Source organism: Adiantum capillus-veneris, chromosome 13 (assembly GCF_014529385.1).
Source record: "Adiantum capillus-veneris isolate H3 chromosome 13, ASM1452938v2, whole genome shotgun sequence".
Taxonomy (NCBI): domain Eukaryota; kingdom Viridiplantae; phylum Streptophyta; class Polypodiopsida; order Polypodiales; family Pteridaceae; genus Adiantum; species Adiantum capillus-veneris.
This window is the reverse complement of record NC_140943.1, coordinates 59,598,635-59,617,367: the sequence shown is the minus strand read 5'-3', so window position 1 is coordinate 59,617,367 and position 18,733 is coordinate 59,598,635.

Sequence of the window (18,733 nt, the reverse complement as noted above, 5' to 3'; positions counted from 1 at the left end):
AATTGAGTATCTTTCATGCCCAGCCACCAGGTTTAGGATTTCATCTTGAAATGGTAAGGGATAGTGACCCAGGGGATTCACTTAAAATACAAAATGGAATGCCACCTACGGGCGGACAACTTTGATAAAACCCCTATATACAACTCATATTAGGGAATATGACCCCCCTTTCTACGCTTATACGACAATCAATGAAGAAAACTATCATACCCCTATCTTACATATAAAATTTAGGTCTAACATGATCTAACTGAGTAAAAATATTCAAAGAGTGTGTAGCATAGTAACTAGAAATGTAATAAGGACCACTTTTAGTTATAATGTACCCTCAGTGTATCTTAGTTTGACTTTCAAACTATGTGCCCAATCAGCCTCCACTCTGGCTAATCATCCAATTCTGACCCATCTAAATTACTCAAAAAACATGGTTATAAAGTTGTGTTAGGTTCTCCATGTAAATTTTCATCTATACAAACTCTTTATAGTTTTCATCCCTCAACAAATAAACTATAATCATAAAACTAGAAATTGATACAAAGTAGTGTTAGTTATTGCATGTATTTTTGTAGCTATTGACTCACAAGTTCAAGGGTAAACTCTTTTGGGAAGCCATGATTTTGAAACACAAAAACTTCCTCTCATTTTCACCTTTTCTCACTCCCCCCCCCCCCCCTTATTTCTAAGCTTGGGAGATAAATTATTGGGGGCCTTCCCCTAACTTATACGCTTATGTAACTTGTAAAACAACCCCCCTCCTCTCCACTTACGTCGTGCGGTAAGTTTTCCATGGTGAATCCCCCGGGGATAGTGATTCCTCTTGGTCGTGGCACTCAATGGCTTGTAGTCGACACACACTTTCCATTTCCCATTCTTCTTAGGGGTTATGACCACTGGCGAGACCCACTCTAACTCTTTCACAGGATATATGATGCCAGCATCCAGTAGCTTATTGATCTCCTACCAAAGGGCTTCCTTTTGGATTTCCCATAGTCTTCTCAACTTCTGTGCTTTAGGCTTATATCCCTCCTTAAGAACAATCTTGTGCTCCACCTCTTTTGCACCTCGCAAATGCTTATATTCCGTCGCAAATAGATTTGGATAGGACTCACACAGTTGAACATAACCTTCTTTTTCCCCTTTGGTTAAGTCTTCACTCAGCATGCTTGAAACCTCCTCTATGCTTAAAGCATGAGCTTGAGGCTGCATACCTTCTTCTTTAGGCAGGGAGTCGTCTATGGTGACCCCAAATAAGTCTGCATCTATCTTCAGCATGTCGTCCTCACTCTCCTCTTCCTCTGTGCTAGTATAGCCTTCATCATAGCCCGTCTCTGTCTTGTACTCATAGCTCGTCCTGTCGCCCTCATCTTTAACTTCCATAGGATGAGGACTACTCTCCTTGGTCTTCAAATCAAGCATAATTTGTCTGCCTTTCTCTTTGTATGGCAAAGTGAACACTTTGCTCTTCCAATCTTGCTTTTCTCCTATCGCCAGAAGCCATGGCCTACCCAAAATAATTGGATAAGCATTATCCCCTGCCTTCATCACAAAGAAGTCTATCAGGCACTCTATGCCCATCACCTTGACCTTTACATCTTGAGCCACCCCCAGACACCTAGCTTTGGTATGGTTGGCCATCCTCATGCACACATTTGGCTTGACTACTTCCTTGACTCCCGTCTCTTTCATGGTTGCTTCCGTCATAACACAAACCTGTGCTCCACCGTCTATGTAGGCTTGTATCTGCATCCTCTTCTCTAAAATCGAATCCACCAACGAAAGAACATCAATGGGGCTACCTACCCTCAAAGCCATGTTTTGCACTGCTTGCACATTCCCCTTAGCTCTTGGTAGCCTCGTACTAATACTTGTAGACCACTTCCTCCTTAACTTTGGATTTAAAGCTAACAACTGACCAAAAGTAATATTTGCCTTTTGATTTTGAACATCACTCACCAGATTGTACTAGGGATAGCCAAGTCCTAGTTGGAAATCCGTCTGCTTGATCTCGCAACGCCTCCTTCTTTTGCTAGGCTCGGGCTGCTCTCTACCTTTGTACACCTTCTCTTTGCCTTTGAGAGCTCTAGTTTCCCGCTCTGTCTCTATCTCCCTTTCAGATCTTGCCCTCTTATTGGCCAAAACTTTGACATCCTACCCTATGATGTTTACTCTTGGGACCTCACCTCCGTTTTGCGGAGCTGGCTGCACAGGATTCTCCACCGCTTGCTCTCTTGGACCATTGTATTGTCCTTGTCCTCTCTCTCTCTCTCTGTGGTTGAGGACAATTGGGTGCATAGTGCCCTTCTTCTCCACAATTATAACACCTACTTGGAAGTGGCCTTGCCCTGCCCATTGCTCCTCTTGGCTTCCCTCTATCCATGACACTGAGCCACAACTCCTATATTTGCTCAGAAAAATCTTGCACCGTGTGCACCCAATTTTGCGGCACAACAGCTACACCTCGATTTCCATGATTTTCTTCATGTGCATCCTCTCTCGAACTCTGCAGTTGAACATGGGCCATATCCTCGTAGCTTGACACACCCTGCTCTATCTTCTTCTTTATCTTTCTGCTCTTCGATCGTGCAATGGCTACCGCACCATTGTAATTCTCTAGGCTTTCGAAATCAACTTTCTCTCTCACCTTGGGATGCAGACACTCCATGAATTTATCCAGCTTAAAGTAGTCTCCATTAGCCAATTGCATGGCTGCTACTAGCTTTGCCCAACACTCTTCAAAATGACCCAAAAACAAATTGAATTATTCACTTATATCTTGCTTAAGCGCCTTCAGCTTTGCATCCATCTCGACTGGGGAAGTCTCCTTACAAAATTCGTGAAGAAACCTCACCCGTAGAGCCGGCCATGCTTGCTTCGGCTCACCTTCCAATGCTTCGTACCATGCTTTAGCTCTACCACGCATCACCAAAGGAAAAGTTTGCATTTTGCTATCCTCGTTCGGCATACACAACGATAGCATATACAGCTCGAAATATGACATCCACTCATTAGTTCTCTCTTCTCCTATGAAAATCGGTCCATAGCTTCTAGCTGCCATGACTTCCAACGCAAAAAACCGCTTTGTTTCGATTAACTGGGAGCAATCAGCGTGCTCCTCCGTGGGGGCACCAAAAGATGGAGAGAGGGAATGGGGGAACACGCCTAGCACAAACACAAGGTCCTCTCTATAGCTCAGGGTATCCACAACACCCCTATCCTCTCAGAAAACACCTTCAAAGAAACACTTTACACTAGCAGACCACCATCTGCTTAATTTCTATTGCTCACACACTCCACAAACCACCACACAAGGCACACCTACTACCATTGCTTGTCTCCACCCTTACACATGCACACAGCCACTCAATCTCACTCTCTCACACAAAACACCATCGGTCCCGGCGGGCACACACATCCACACAATCGACACTGAGGAGACCCATGAAAGCAAGAGAAATAGAAGGGGGGAAGGGGAAACAATAGCATCGGAGGCATCTGTGGCTTGATTGCACTTCAAAAAACATATACACGGGCTTGCACTGCCATCACCATGGCCATTTTCAAGCAAAAGTTACAAAGGGGCTAGCTTGCTAGAGAACTCCACTTTGCAGGCTTCAAACGGCACCCAAAGGCCAGGGGAAAAAAAACCCTTAATTTGATCTAATTTTTACTTTTGTAGGGGGGACTTTAATTTGGGAATTTTCATTTTAATTGGTCCACTTGGCACCTTGAATTGGCAATTTTTGGGAAAGGGGCACCGCCTTGCTCTATCTGCTCTCTTTTGCAGTTGGGGGGGAGCATTAGTGATGTCGCTATTGCCCCTTATCTTCCTTTTTTTTTATCTTTCATTTTTTACACCTTTGTGGCCTCAACCTTGCACTGCTTGATTTTGAATTTTCCCCCTCTCTCTATGCGACTCCTTTGCTCCTTTTGCTCTTTGGTCCACTTGGCCTTCACTTTGCCCAAACAGTCCTTGGCTTGGCCCATTTGGCCTTGCTCGGCTTTGCCTTTACCTTATGCTCTTAGCTTGACCCATTTGGCCGCCATTGAGTTCATCCTCTCTCTCTCTCTCTCTCTCTATGCCCCCTACACCGGGAACTTCTCCCTTTTCACCTAACCTCTTGGCCAACCCGGCCCTAGCTTCACCTTTGTGGGACCGACCTCTGTCATGCAAGGGGGGGGGGGGGGGGGGGGGGGGGGGGGGGGGGGGGGTATTGCCCTCCTCTTGTTGCTTCAAAAGATTGGAGAGCCCAACTGGGCCGCGGGAATTGCCCCTTATCGGTCTTGCCACGTCATCAAACAGTGTCGCCCCCTTCACGAGTGCGCCACCGGTGCATGGCACCTCTGCCAGTCTCCTCGCCCAAAACCATCGAGTGCGCAATCGCGCAACCCCATGCAGCCTCCCAGGTGGGCCGCCATATCCGCGATCAAGGGGAGCTCCCATTCCACACACGGTAATACAAGGGCTTGCGCACCAAGCTATATCCTACGGTTTTTTCATGCCGCTATGTTCATGTGGGCCTTTGTTAGTGCCACGTGGCCGCTGCTGGCCCATGGCCTTCAAGACCATTGAAAAATTGAAAAAAAATCCCCATTGTAACTTTTAAAAAAGCCTTTTTTGGCCTTCCTTTACCCGGTCCCCATATCTTGCCTGCGGGCCGAAACTTCGTGCCACCCAGCCGTGCGGGTCCCGGCCCATAAAAACCTTGCCGCCTTCAGATCCTTTCGAGTGTGCTATTCGAGGCCGCAAAAATGATGAAGAACATCTGTCGATTCTTCTCTCGGCATCACCTTCCGGCTTCGTCCTGCTGCATCTAGCTAACCGAGTGTCCGTTTGATGAACGGTTGATTCATGCTAGCTCCACATGATGCACCCTATCACCGGGAACTTTGGCGAGGCCCAAAAGATTCCAGTTGGCATGTCCTCCAATGCAAACAATTGGGCTCAGACACGGCCCCCTGGAAATCTTCTATTGGCCATAACTTGCTATCCAGAGCTCCGATCCGCAATCCGAGAAGACCGGCATGCTCCACAACTTGAGCACTACACATGCATATACTGACATCAGCCCGGGCCACCTGTCACCAGCTGCCCTGTCCGTTGAGGATATGCTACACACTCTAGCTTTAAACTTCAGTATCTTGCTCACCGGGGCTCCGTTTGACGAGTCGTGTGGACCGGCTTCTAGAGCACGCTGAACACTACATTCTAGGACACTGATTTGGCATTTTGGAAACCTTGACCTGCCATCCCATCTGGACCATCTTGTAGTACTTTTGGCCTAAAAAGCCGCTTTAAGCATGCATTCTCGCTACCCTTTGGCTGCCCAGGTCCTTGACACCTACCCTAGCCTTCTGAACTGCACTCTACTGCTGCCTTTGCCTGGCATAGACCACCTACTAGCTTCGACCAACTTTGGCTGCACCAACGTGGGTTTTGACCTCCTTTGTGATGGTGGTATCTATTTTCACCTTTGTGTTATTGAGCTTGAGTTCCCCTTTCCCTTTTCAATCTCTTGGAAGCCTGCCAATGCAAACATTGAGGGGGATAACCTCTTGGCATTGTCGTTCATGAGCATGGACACTACTTAATTTTCAATGTTAGGAAAGGTGATATCCTACACTTGGGTTTTGACCTCCTTTGTGAAGGTAGTCTCTACTTCCATCTTTGTGTTATTGAGTTGGACTTCCATATGTTCCATCTCTTCCTTTTTTGGTTATCCGTTGTAGTGAATCGAGCCTCGATGGCAACAAGTCTATGCTTCAGGTCGTCATTCTCCTTGTGAAGCTTCTCGATTTCACTTTGGAGGTGTGTTATGCTATTTGTCTTTGGGGCCGATGTTGCCATGACCCTGAAAAATGTAGACTTTCCTTGTGATGAGGCTCAAGTGGCCATGATAAACACAAGATTTCTATGGAGAAACTGATAGAAACATTGCTAGAGAGTCACAGGTAGCTCAAATAGATTCAAAGTTGGTGCTCAAGATGAGCCTGAGAGTTGAGGGCAGCTCGAGCAGAGTTGAGGTCGAGCTAGTCGGACAAAGTTGAGGTTGTTTTTAGCTCAAAAAAAGTCCAATCATGGGAATGATTAGATGTGTCGACAAGGAGGTATTGTTTGGGAGAGCAAGTTTGTGTTAACACTCTCCTATAAGGTAGCCCCTCGCCCAAGGGGAGGTTGAGGATGATGCAAGAAAGAGAAGGCTGGGGTTGCTTTCTCTCTATCTACACTTTCACTATTTCTACTTCCTACATCTTCTCCCTCTCTATCTACTCTATCCTCACCTCTCTCTACAACCTAATCTCTTCCTAAATCCTAACCTTACCTGTCTACTCTCTACCTAATCTCTATCTCTATCCCCTCTCTATCCTCTAAACATAAAGAGATAAGTATAAGTAGATCTCTACACTCTCTCTACTCCCTCTATCTATCTCTATACTCTATGTATCCTCCCTCTCTCTATCTACACCCTCTATCTATCTCTACTCCCTCTATCTATCTTTACACTCTATGTATCCTCCCTCTCTATATCTACACCCTTTCTACTACTATCAATATTATAACCTCTCTCTACTCTTCCTCTACACTTTAACCTCTATCCACATCTCTCTCTACCTAATCTCTATCTCTACTCCTTTTATCTATATCCTAATTTTTCTCTCTCTACACCTCATCTCTCTATGTATCCTCCCTCTCTACCCAATCTCTACATCCTTTGTACCTACTCTATCCACACCTCTCTCTAAACCCTAATATATTCCTGAATGCTAACCTTATTTATCTACCCTCTACTTAATCTCTTTGTACACTCTCTCTATTTCTACTCTCTACATACCCCCCCTTCTCTACCTAATCTACCTAAACTCTATACCCTCTCTATATACTCTATCCACACCTCTCTCTACACCCTAATTTCTTCCTAAATCTTAATACTATATATCTACTCTCTACCTAATCTCTATATCTACCCTCTCTCTACCCTCTAAACATAGAAAGAGTGCTAAATAGAGGTAAATATCTACACTCTCTCTAGTTCCTCTATCTATCTCTACACTCTATGTATCCTCTCTCTCTCTATCTACACCCTCTCTACTCCCTTTATCTACATCATAAAGCTCTCTAATATCCCTCTACATCCTAACCTCTATCTACACCCCTCTCTCCCGCCCTAATCTCTATCTCTATAATAAATTGAATCGTTCTCTCTCTAAAGTCTACACTAAATTGAATCGTTCTCTCTCTAATTTCACATACACTAAATTGAATTGTTCTCTATCTAATCTCTCTCTAAACCCTTTTTTAATGTGAATTTTATCATACTCTATCATGTTTTCTTTTTCTTTTCTAATGTTTAATACCTAGTGTTTATTTTCTTCTTTTTGTCTCTCTATTTTCCTTTCTCCAATTGAACACACACATCATTTCACTCTGAGTTAACGCTAATTTAACACTAAACATAAAATAAATTTAATGTGTAAGTGTGATGTTTAATTTGACTTTGTCTCTCTCTACTTAAACGTTTATTTAACATTATGAAATTTACATTAATCGACTCTACTTTTACATTAATTTAACATTAACCATTAAATGTATGCTAATCTCTTTCTCCCACTCTCCTTTTTCTCTCTCCCTAATTACACACCAAGCAAGCCAGCAAGTATCTATACGAACTAATTACACACCTACAACAAACAATCAAACAAGCAAAGTTAGGTCAACCAAGCAAGCAAGAAGCACCTACACCAAACATGAAAGAGGTACAAAATCTTTGAATACAACTTTTCTTATGTGTGTGTGTGTGTGTATGTGTGTGCGTAGCTGTTAAATCTTGGATAATAAGAGAAAATTGAATTTTTACATTCAAAAAACAGTTGGCACTGGAATCAAGGAATAGATATGTACAAAAACAACTCAATATTAGGATCATTTAAGTACAATGTTTGTAGGAAAGAGATCCCCTTTTAGTATGCAGAAAGTAAAAGAACTTCCCAAGTCATCAGTGAGTGTTCCATCCAGAGTAAGGTAGCTTGTCAAAGTAAAAAAACCCTTCCAAGATAAGATAGAGTCCTTACCTGCATCCATCCAAACAAGACAACATTTAGTTAGCCTTGGATGTGTTTTACAGGTATCAATGGACCATACCAGTTGTTATCCATGTCCATCTTTTATAAAAAAAAAACTTAAACAAGCTTGGTCCACAGTGTGTTAATAAGTTTAATTACCACTTCTAATCTAAGTGACAGATTTCCCCCTCTAATATGAGTGGTACATTACCCAAAGAAAACTTTATGAGTTTATTTATCTGTCATATTAGTGAGGTATTCTCCGTAAATAAGCAAAGATATTTCCTTCCTAGTATAGAACCGATGCTGTTAAAAAATGGAGTCCAATGCCATATTTTCTTATAAGTTCATAAACTAATAGTTATCCAAGTGGTAGAGGCTTGGCCCGTCCAAAAAATAAGGACATTCTATAATTGTAAGTGCTATAAAGCAATGTTGCAATTAGTCATAAAGACCAGGTCGTTCAAAGAATGTAACGGATCATACTCCATCCCATCGGGGTCCGAAAATAGTGGTACAACAGTTTAACACTCCTCCCCTATATGGAGGGTTTTCCCAGTGACACAAGCGGTAGACAACATGCCATAAAATAATACCAACACTGAATCAGTGATAGGAATCCATCCTTTATCCACGGTACAACCTTTTCACAACCCTTGCTCGGTTTCTTTACCAAGCCAAAACTTCCATATACTTACCTTCAAAAAAAGAGAAACAAACCATTTCATCAACTGGAAGCTGCCCCAAAATGTTGGTTATACCCAGCCATATTGCCAAGTGTAAATCATGTCCAATTAACTCATAATGAGAGTGGGCCACAGTATAACAAGGTACCCAGCACCTAAAGGCCAAGAATATCCCTTATTTATTAAGAAAATAGTTAAGCCAAAAAAAGGTAAAGTCTTGCTCGGTTCCTTTACTAAGCCAAAAACTGCCATATACTTACCATCAGAAGAATTTAGAATAGAGAACCAATTCATCAACCATAAGCAGCTCAAAAAAATGGTGGGTTATATACAACTACATTACGAAGTTTCAATGATTTCCATTTTATTTAGAATGTGAGTCTCCAAAGTAAAACAAGGTACCCAGTGCATCAAATGCTACCAAGACCAAGAAAAACCCCCTTTTTATTTAAAAAAACCCTGTTACTGTCAAAACCAGGCAATGACAGCAGTTTTTAATGGTCTCAAAGTAGTACAAAACCATGTTACTATATACATGTTTTCTTAGTTCCCTTTGGGCCTTTGGATTCAAAAGGAGCCATGGAGCATGTCAAAAGGATAATGGATCTCTTACAATTGGAACCTTGGGGGCAATGATAAAGTGCTAAATACAGCAAACATGAAAAAATTGGGTTTAGCATTATGACGTCTAGAAACCCATAGAAACTACTCAATATCTAGCCAAGTTTGTAGTCTTTGATTAGATATGGTCACTACCTACAAAATACACAATTGACCTAAGAAACTAGCAATATTGAGAAAGTTATACTTGCTACTCTAAAATGTATCGTATTCTTCAGCCAATCAAAAAACTCAACCATCATCATATACTATGCTATATAGCATATTAGGTCCCCCAAAACTCAAGGAAGATTAGCTTTATGTTATACATTACACTTACACAATCAAAATTGAATTTGGATATCAAGAAATCCACCAAAAAAATCATAAAAGTGCTAATTTTGACCAAAAAACAAGATTATGCAATTCTTGTAAATTGGTCATAACTTTCAGTTTTAACACTTAGCTCTCCCTACAAGCATCAAAACATGTTGAGAACTATGAAGGCCTAACCTCTAGCCATCTAAACCTCACAAACATGAAGTTTAGAGTGGTATAGTTGCCAAAAATTGAAAAAAAAAACCAAAAACAGGACCCGTGTTTTCACACAGTTTAGGTTCAAAAATTTTGTGCAAGAGTAAGGTTAATGGTGAGATCGATACTCAAAAAAAAATGCTAAGTTTTTTTCAGCTCATAAGACAACTTTGTGGATATATAGCACCTAGAAATTAATTTTCATACTCTTCAAATAATTCAAGCAAAATGGTCACTTAACAGGACACAAAAGTGTCCAAGGACATAAAAGTGTCCTGTTACCATTCTAGTGTTAAAATTCCCTGTCAACATAATCAAGCAGTAGATGCCAAGCAACCATATTCCATGCCAAGTACCATAATATCCTAAAGACCATGAGTAGTATGCATAGTGTACAAGGACCATAGTAAACGACTCTTGAAAAAAACCAATTACGACTGCAAGCAGCAAAACCACCATGTTGTTTTATTGAGAACTTCTTTCCCTATTGTGTTAGCAACAAAACCACGATGTTGTTTTATTGAAAACTTCTTTTCCTACCGTGTTAGCAAAAAAGGCACAGTATTGCTTTAAAAAAATTTCAATAAAAACCGGCCGCGAGATATGTTAAGGCCAGAAAAAAACCTGCGATGTTTGAGTGGTGAGCTCCATAGCTCAATTCGTGAAGCACGCAGTAAATCCTCTCAGAAAAAAACACAACAGAAAAAACCACTGGCTAAGTGGGGGGCAAGGTGCACGCTCACCTTGTTTATATAGCAGGTGGACTTCCAGTTCTCTAAGCGTGAGTGATGAGTGAGCTGAGCCGCCCTTCATTGTGAATGTGTGGTATCATCAATTGATACGCAGATACCCTTGAGAGGGGAGATCCATGGCCACAAAGAACAGACTGCCTTCTCGGTGTAATGAGATTAGAGTGATTAATCACGCTCAATACTCCAAGGAGAACTTTATAAGGTATTTTTAAAAACTTTCTTCAAGGGCGAGGTCCCATAGTCTTTATATGGCATATTTTGAGCAGTACACAGTATCCCATCAATTGCCGGGCAAGATCAATGTGTGTGTGTGTGGGGAGGGGGGGGGGGGGGGGGGGGGGGGGGGGGGGGGGGGGGAAAGGAAATTAGTAACCATAATACCTATAGTACCATAGTGTGTGTGTGTGTGTGTGTGTGTGTGTGTGTGTGTGTGTGTGTGTGTGTGTGTGTGTGTGTGTGTGTGTGTGTGTGTGTGTGTGTGCCGCGTACCCACCCTATCCTAGGCGCCATACACAATGGGTTGGTAGTAGGCCCATTGCGTATGGGCCTACTACCTAATAAGAGAAATAAGATTCTCTTTATTAAAATGTAACCCAGGCCAGTTATGATGGGTGAGAGCCTGTATGATAGTATTACATAAGTGATTTCTGTTAAACCCGTTAAGGCAATACTTTTTTATTAGCAAAAAGACCTCCTCCCAGGCAAGAGAAGGGTTAGAGGAAGAGTAGCAAATTAAGTGTAGTAGGCAGATACAAGAGCTAATAGCAGCCTTGTAGGGCCTATTGCTATTCTTTTTTATGAACTCAATGAGTGGTAGTTTTAGGAGATCCATTTTCCACACAAACCTTAGATCATACCCACTAGCAGATGGGGTATGAAGAGATATTGAAAGGTTAAGAAACTGGATAGATGTGCAGAAAGCCCCATTGGGTGTGATGGTCTCATGAAGAGAGGTAGGTTCAATTTTCAGGTAGTGAGGGTAAATCAGACAGATTTCATTGGGGAAGTCTCTATTGTTGACACTCGGTAGGTCATCCATGTATCTATAAGTATGTTTGAACTGTGAAAGTGTATTCTGGTAAGTTTCCATGGATTTGAAACACCACCTGTATTCAAAGAAAGCAAGGTAAATATTACACATAAGAGGAGAGCATGAAAAAACCATGGGGATGCCAAGGCATTGGTTAAAGCAAAGACCATTTGAAACTATATTGTAGTTATTCAGCAGCCAGGAAATGTAGGAGCAAAGCTTAGCTTCATCAAAGTGTAGGGAGTTCACGGAGTGAGATAGGTGAATCCACCTAGGTTTTTTGGAAAGAGAGATGTAAAAAAAATTCTTCTTTTTAGCATTGGAGAAAGACAATTTAATCACCTTGGCAAGAACAGCCTTAAGGCCAAGATCCCCATCAAGGGAAATATTTTCGTAACATTGTGTGATGTCAGCAGTAAAGATGTGGAAGATATGCTGAGGAAGGTTAAGTGATACCTGCGTGGAGTTTTTTGTAAGCCAGAAGGGGTTATATTGGACATGCAAGAAGTCTTGGTAGATTTTCTATTTAGTGGTCACAAATAAGCTCAAATGCGGATAAAATAAGGTCAAGGCAAAAAGTAATATCCTTGGTGATATCAGTAAAGATACAATTGGAGGTATCAGATATCCACTTGAACTTATGCTTATGGATTTTATAAGTGGAAAAAAGCACTGGTAGCTTAGTGTTCAGCATAGAGTAGCCAAGCAGCCCTAAGTGTTTAGCAATTTTATTGGAAATAGTTTGAGGTGTAACATTAATATGATAGACTTCCTTACCAGATAGTCGATTAAGAGCAGCTTTCCAAGCAAGGTGTTTGTAAAACAATAGTGGGTCAGTTAGAGATTTTGTCAAGCCCGACAACAAACCATTTATCAGAGATCTTTTGAAAATGAAGAGTTAGCTGAGAAGGAAGCCAAGAGTCATCAGATGACAACCATTTACTAGGAAATTGTGAAATTTTATGAAGGAAGCATTCCTTCACCACTTCCCTTAAGTCGGTAGGACTGCCATCTCCAGTCGGAGAGCACTGACAAGGTCAGTGAGACAGCTTAGTACATCTGATAAGGCAAGGTATGGGTTGTTGGGAAAGTTAGGAATATGATTGATCCCTTTGGCCAAAATTCTACGTATTTTAGTATTTTCAATAATGCTAAGATCACAAGTGCAAACATGGTTACCAAAAGACTGAAAATTTCTACAAAAAGTAGTAAGCTGATCACATGTACCATTAGGGATAGAATCCTACCGAAGAAAGTCATTGTTATAGATCAAACTTTTTACGGGATGACGATATTTCCATCCTATGAGTATATTGTCGAGCAATTTGTGATTACCAAAAAAATAGATCAAAGCACTCACAAAAAAGATTTTTTGGTTGAATCCAATCAAGGAGTACATTGTCAAAGAGACAGTGTAAGTAAATGAAACCATTTTCCGGATCCACTTTGTTGAGAGTTCTTCTTCCGCAAGGGTTTGTAGAAACTTGCAATATATCCAGAGATTAAAATTCAGGGAAGTTCCTGATGGAGGGAGATCTGCCTCTTTCTCTTGTAAAGCTACGAACTTTTCCTTGGTTAGAAGATGAACTAGGTGTTAAGAAGGAAGTGAAGGAGTTGGGGGTGATCAAAGAGTTAGCCCTTTTGAGAGCAGGGGAGTCATCCTCATCAATACAAGGTTTAAGAAGACTAGTGATGAGCTTAACACCTTTAAAGTTAGCATAAGTAGTTAAGTAAATGTCAGGTTCATCAGCTTTTAACTCCTTCAAGATATCAAGCATGAGTCCACGGAAGATGTTGAAGGCAATCTGTGCAATTACAATCTGCTTAGCCTGGCCACCTAGCCACGAGCAAATGAGGGAAAGATGAAAATCCACAGGTTTCTCCAGGAAAAGTAAGTCCAAATGATTGAGAATAAACCAGATGGTATGATCAAACCACATGATGCTGGATTCACAAGAGGCTTTAGGTTCAAGAAATCTGCAGGCACATTTCACATAAGGACGAAAGCCATTCCAGATGGACTTAGTATAGAAATCAGGGTTACTTGTGGCGAATTCCATATTTCCTTTTGCACGGATGTACAGGCATGTATTTGAGGGGCACTTGGAGTGGTCGATGAGATTGAGATTGAAGGGTGCTTTGATGAGCTCAACTTTACCAAGAATTTCCCTCCTTTAAGAATCTTGAGTCTGCAATCTTCCACACTAGAGGCAGGGAGGTTGGCAAGGTAGACCTAGGTCTCACTGAAAATAGGTGCTAAGAAGGCTTTGTTGGGCAGGACCCAAAGCTGATGGTCAACCCCAAGGGATTCAATTTTAATTTGTCTTACGGGAAAGACAGAAAAAACTTTAGAGATTTTGGGCACCATCTCTAGGAGGTTTGAGTCATTGAGGGAGCAAAGATTACTCTAAAATTCCTTAATTGCTTCAAGGGTTGCACTATCTCGACAGAAGATTCCACCAGTTTGTGGAATAGAAGGAGTGGCTGGTGCACAGACAAAAGAGGGATTAAGCCCACATAACTTCCTAAGAAAGCTAAACAGATCTGCACCAGAGGAGGAGAATAGAGCGAGCTCTTGCTAATATTGTGAGGATAAAAGAGGAAGTTGGGCAATGTATTGGGAGATTAAATTAACTCCTTACATAGAGTCTTTGTCCAAAGTTGCTAAAATCTTAACCTAATCATTAAAAGACAGCACATGCAAAACAAATAACTTTTTGTGAGACGTAAGAGCCGAATCATAAATTAGTTGTGAAGAATACAAGCTGATAATACATCTGAGAACAAGAGAAGTGGCCACTGAGAGGGGCTCCGAGGTCAGTTCCAATCCTTGTGAGAGAGCAAGAGTTGGCAAAAACAGTGAGGTGAGGTTCACTTAGATTTTCCATAGTAGGTAATACAATCTTTGGCCTTCCTAGAGAGGAAGGGTCTAGTTCTAACAATCAAGGCATTATTTGGTTTATGGTCCTTAAGGTAAAGCTTAATCTGTTCGAGAATCTTTGCATGATTTTCAGGGTTGTGATTAGTGCTCATGTGAGTTGTCTTTCTATAGGGTAAGCAGTCATGAAAAGGGAACAATGTAGACATAACAAGAAGTAAAAAATGGTAATTGTAATATTTTCGGGCCTACAAACCTTCAACCGGAAAAGTCAAAGACTATAGTAGCAGTGAGCAGGGAACGAGAAAAAGAGTCTCAAAGGGACCACCTAACACCAGTCAACCGGTCAAGGGATTACAGACTGTGGGTCCAACTTAGAACTCAATTTCGAAGAGAATTTCCAAAGCCAGCATCCCGGTTTCTCGTGGAAAGAAAAACCTTATGTATAGGATGTGTGTGTAGTTGTTAAATCTTAGATAGTAAGACATAATTGAATTTTTACATTCAAAAGACAGCTGGCAATAGAATCAAGGAATAGATATGTACAAAAACAACTCAGTATTCGAATCATTTAAGTACAGTGTTTGTAGGAAATAGATCCCCTTTCAGTATGAAAAAAGTAAAATAACTTCCCAAGTCATCAGTGAGTGTTCCATCCAGAGTAAGTAGCTTGTCAAAGTAAAAAAACTCTTCCAAGATAAGATAGAGTCCTTACCTACATCCATCCAAACAAGACAACAATTCAGCTAGCCTTGGATGTGTTTTACAGGTATCAATGGGCCATACCAGTTGTTATCCATGTCCATCTTTAAAAAAAAATAAACCTTAAACAAGCTTGGTCCATAGTAAAACCTTTGTGTTAATAAGTTTAATTACCACTTCTAATCTAAGTGACAGATTTTCCCCTCTAATATGAGTGGTACATTACCCAAATAAAACTTTATGAGTTTATTTATCTGTCATATTAGTGAGGTATTCTCCGTAAATAAGCAAAGATATTTCCTTCCTAGTATAGAACGGATGCTGTAAAAAAATGGAGTCCAATGCCATATTTTCTTATAAGTTCATAAACTAATAGTTATCCAAGTGGTAGAGGCTTGGCCCGTCCAAAAAATAAGGAAATCCTATGAATGTAAGTGCTATAAAGCAATGTTGCAATTAGTCATAAAGACCAGGTCGTTCAAAGAATGTAACGGATCATATTCCATCCCATGAATATATGGGTTTGCCAAGTGTAAATGATTTCCAATTAACTCAGAATGAGAGTACCCACAGTATTACAAGGTACCCAGTGCCTAAAGGCCAAGAATATCCCCTATTTATTGAGAAAATAGTTAAGCCGAAAAAAGGTAAAGTCTTGCTCGGTTCCTTTACTAAGCCAAAAGCTGCCATATACTTACCATCAGAAGAATTTAGAACAAAGAACTATATTTTCATCAACCATAAGCAACTCAAAAAAATGGTAGGTTATATACAGCTATATTACCAAGTGTCAATGATGTCCATTTTATTTAGAATGTGAGTCTCCACAGTAAAACAAGGTACCCAGCACATCAGACGCTACCAAGACCAAGAAAACCCCCCTTTTTATTAAAAAAACCTAGTTACTGTCGAAACCAAGCAATGACAGTAGTTGGTAAAACCCTGCCGCAGATTGAATCAGAGTAGCATGGTCTCAAAGTAGTACAAAACCATGTTGCGTACAACTTCCTTTCCGAACAAAATAGTAGGAAGAACCCCTTTAAAAATTCTCTTTGAATATAATCAAGCAGTAGATGACAAGCAACCATATTCCATGCCAAGTACCATAATATCCTAAAGATCATGAGTAGTATGCATAATGTACAAAGACCATAGTAAACGACTCTTGAAAAAAAACAGTTACGACTGCAAGCAGCAAAACCACCATGTTGTTTTATTGAGAACTTCTTTCCCTATTGTGTTAGCAAAAAAGGCAGATTACTGCTTAAAAAGAATTTCAATCAAAACCGGCCGCGAGGTAAGTTAAGGCCAGAAAGAAACCGGCGATGTTTGAGTGGTGAGCTCCATAGTTCAATTCGTGAAGTAGGCAGTAAATCCTCTCAGAAAAAAACACAACAGAGAAAACCATTGGCTAAGTGAGGGGCAAGATGCACCCTCACCTTGTTTATATAGCGTCTGGACTGCCAGTCCTCTGAGCATGAGTGATGAGTGAGCCGAGCCGCCCTTCATTGTGAATGTGTGGTATCATCAATCGACACGCAGATACCCTTGAGAGGGGAGATCCATGGCCAGGAAGAACAGGCCACCTTCTTGGCGTAATGAGGACAGAGTGATTAATCACGCTCGATACTCCAGGGAGAACTTTATAAGCTTTTTTTAAAACTTTATTCAAGGGCCGGGTCCCATAGTTGTTATATACCATATTTTGAGCAGTACACAGTATCCCATCAATTGCCGGGCAAGATCAATGTGTGTGTGTGTGTGGGGGGGGGGGGGGGGGGGGGGGGGGGGGGGGGGAGGGAAAGGAAATTAGTAACCAGAATATCTATAGTACCATTATGTGTGTGTGTGTGTGTGTGTGTGTGTGTTTAAGAATTATTATCTAGCAATAGTTTGATTTCACAAACTATCAAACCATACAATGGGACTAGAGACCAATCAAAGTGTAACCAACCAAACCTTATGTGTACATTAGATAACAAGTAGATAAAGTTAAGATTATAGTTGACATTGATACTAACATATAGTGTATTACATGTTATTATCAAAGAATCATATACGAGGGTTATCTATCACTAATAAAAGTAACCAAACATTGGATGATCTTCCGTTACTCTTGCAGTTTTCGTTGTAATCCCAAGGAAAGAATCTCTTGCGTGTCACCATCCAAGAAACACAAGCCTATGAAAACTGGCATTACTTGGGAAGATAGGTGTCAACGACTCCCTCCCCTTCTTATTGTTGTCAAAAATTACATCAAAAACCAATACCAAAACAAATATCTAATTTTAAGTTTGAAGAATGAGCCATTTATTTATGATAACCTTTACATAATTTAAGTCCAGAAAAAATTTGACAGCATCTCCTTTGTAAATTGGATCAATTCTCAAAATTCCAGTTGAATCCCATCTCATTTGAGACCCCCACTTGAGGATTAAGGCTCTTTTAACATTTATTGAACTAAATTCAAAGTAAACATTTGTTTCAAAAAGTATGCATCTATCCACCAAGAAGGGATCGCATCAAAAAGTACTTTACAATTGTGAAATGACCACTATATACTTACCTTCTTCATTAGTGATTTTTAGCATGTAAAGATAGAAATACATGTCTATAGGACAATTTTCGAAATGATCTCTATGTGATGAAAGAGAGGAACATCTGTAAAAAGTCAACCAAAAGTTTTTTTTATAACATGGACCATTTTCAAACTAACCACATCTCTTGTTGAGATATACGTCATCTGAGAATTTTGTAGAATCAACAACCCACAATCAAGTTATCAAAGAGATATTGTTTGGTATCTTATATGCCAATGATACTATGCCATTACCAACTTTCCATACCATAAAGCAAGCAGTATGTTTAATTTCCAATTCTCAAATGTATAAATTTTTTATGAAAATAAATTGAATGTTCAGTCTTGAAAAAAAATTCAGATCTCGAATGATCATTATGAGAGTTTACAGTCTCACAACTAATCGTCTTCTATCTGAAATCATTCCCATAACCTACAAATTTTTTGTTTGTACACGTATTGATACATATATTATCGCATCAACCACAACCTATCTATCAAAAAAACCCATATGAGAAACAAAATGCATCCTAGGAGCATACTACCAAAGTATTAACAGTAAGCGTGTCTATGTGTGCTTATGAAACGTATGTCCATGTGTCATATCAACCAAAAGCTGATACTCAAAAAAATAGTTTTTATTCATGTTGGAAAGGCCTACACTACATGTGTCATATCAACCTAAAGCTAATACTCAACCACCACGTACCAACCGTGGAAAAAAGGTACTTCAATATGACAAACTTAACCATTAACCATAAGAATTATTGTCTTACAATAACAACCAGTATTTGTATCATGTATCTATCTATGTGTGTGCAACTGTTTAATCTTAGATAATAAGACATATTTGAACTTTTACATACAAAAGACAGCTGGCAATGAAACGAAGAATAGATAAGTACAAAAACAATT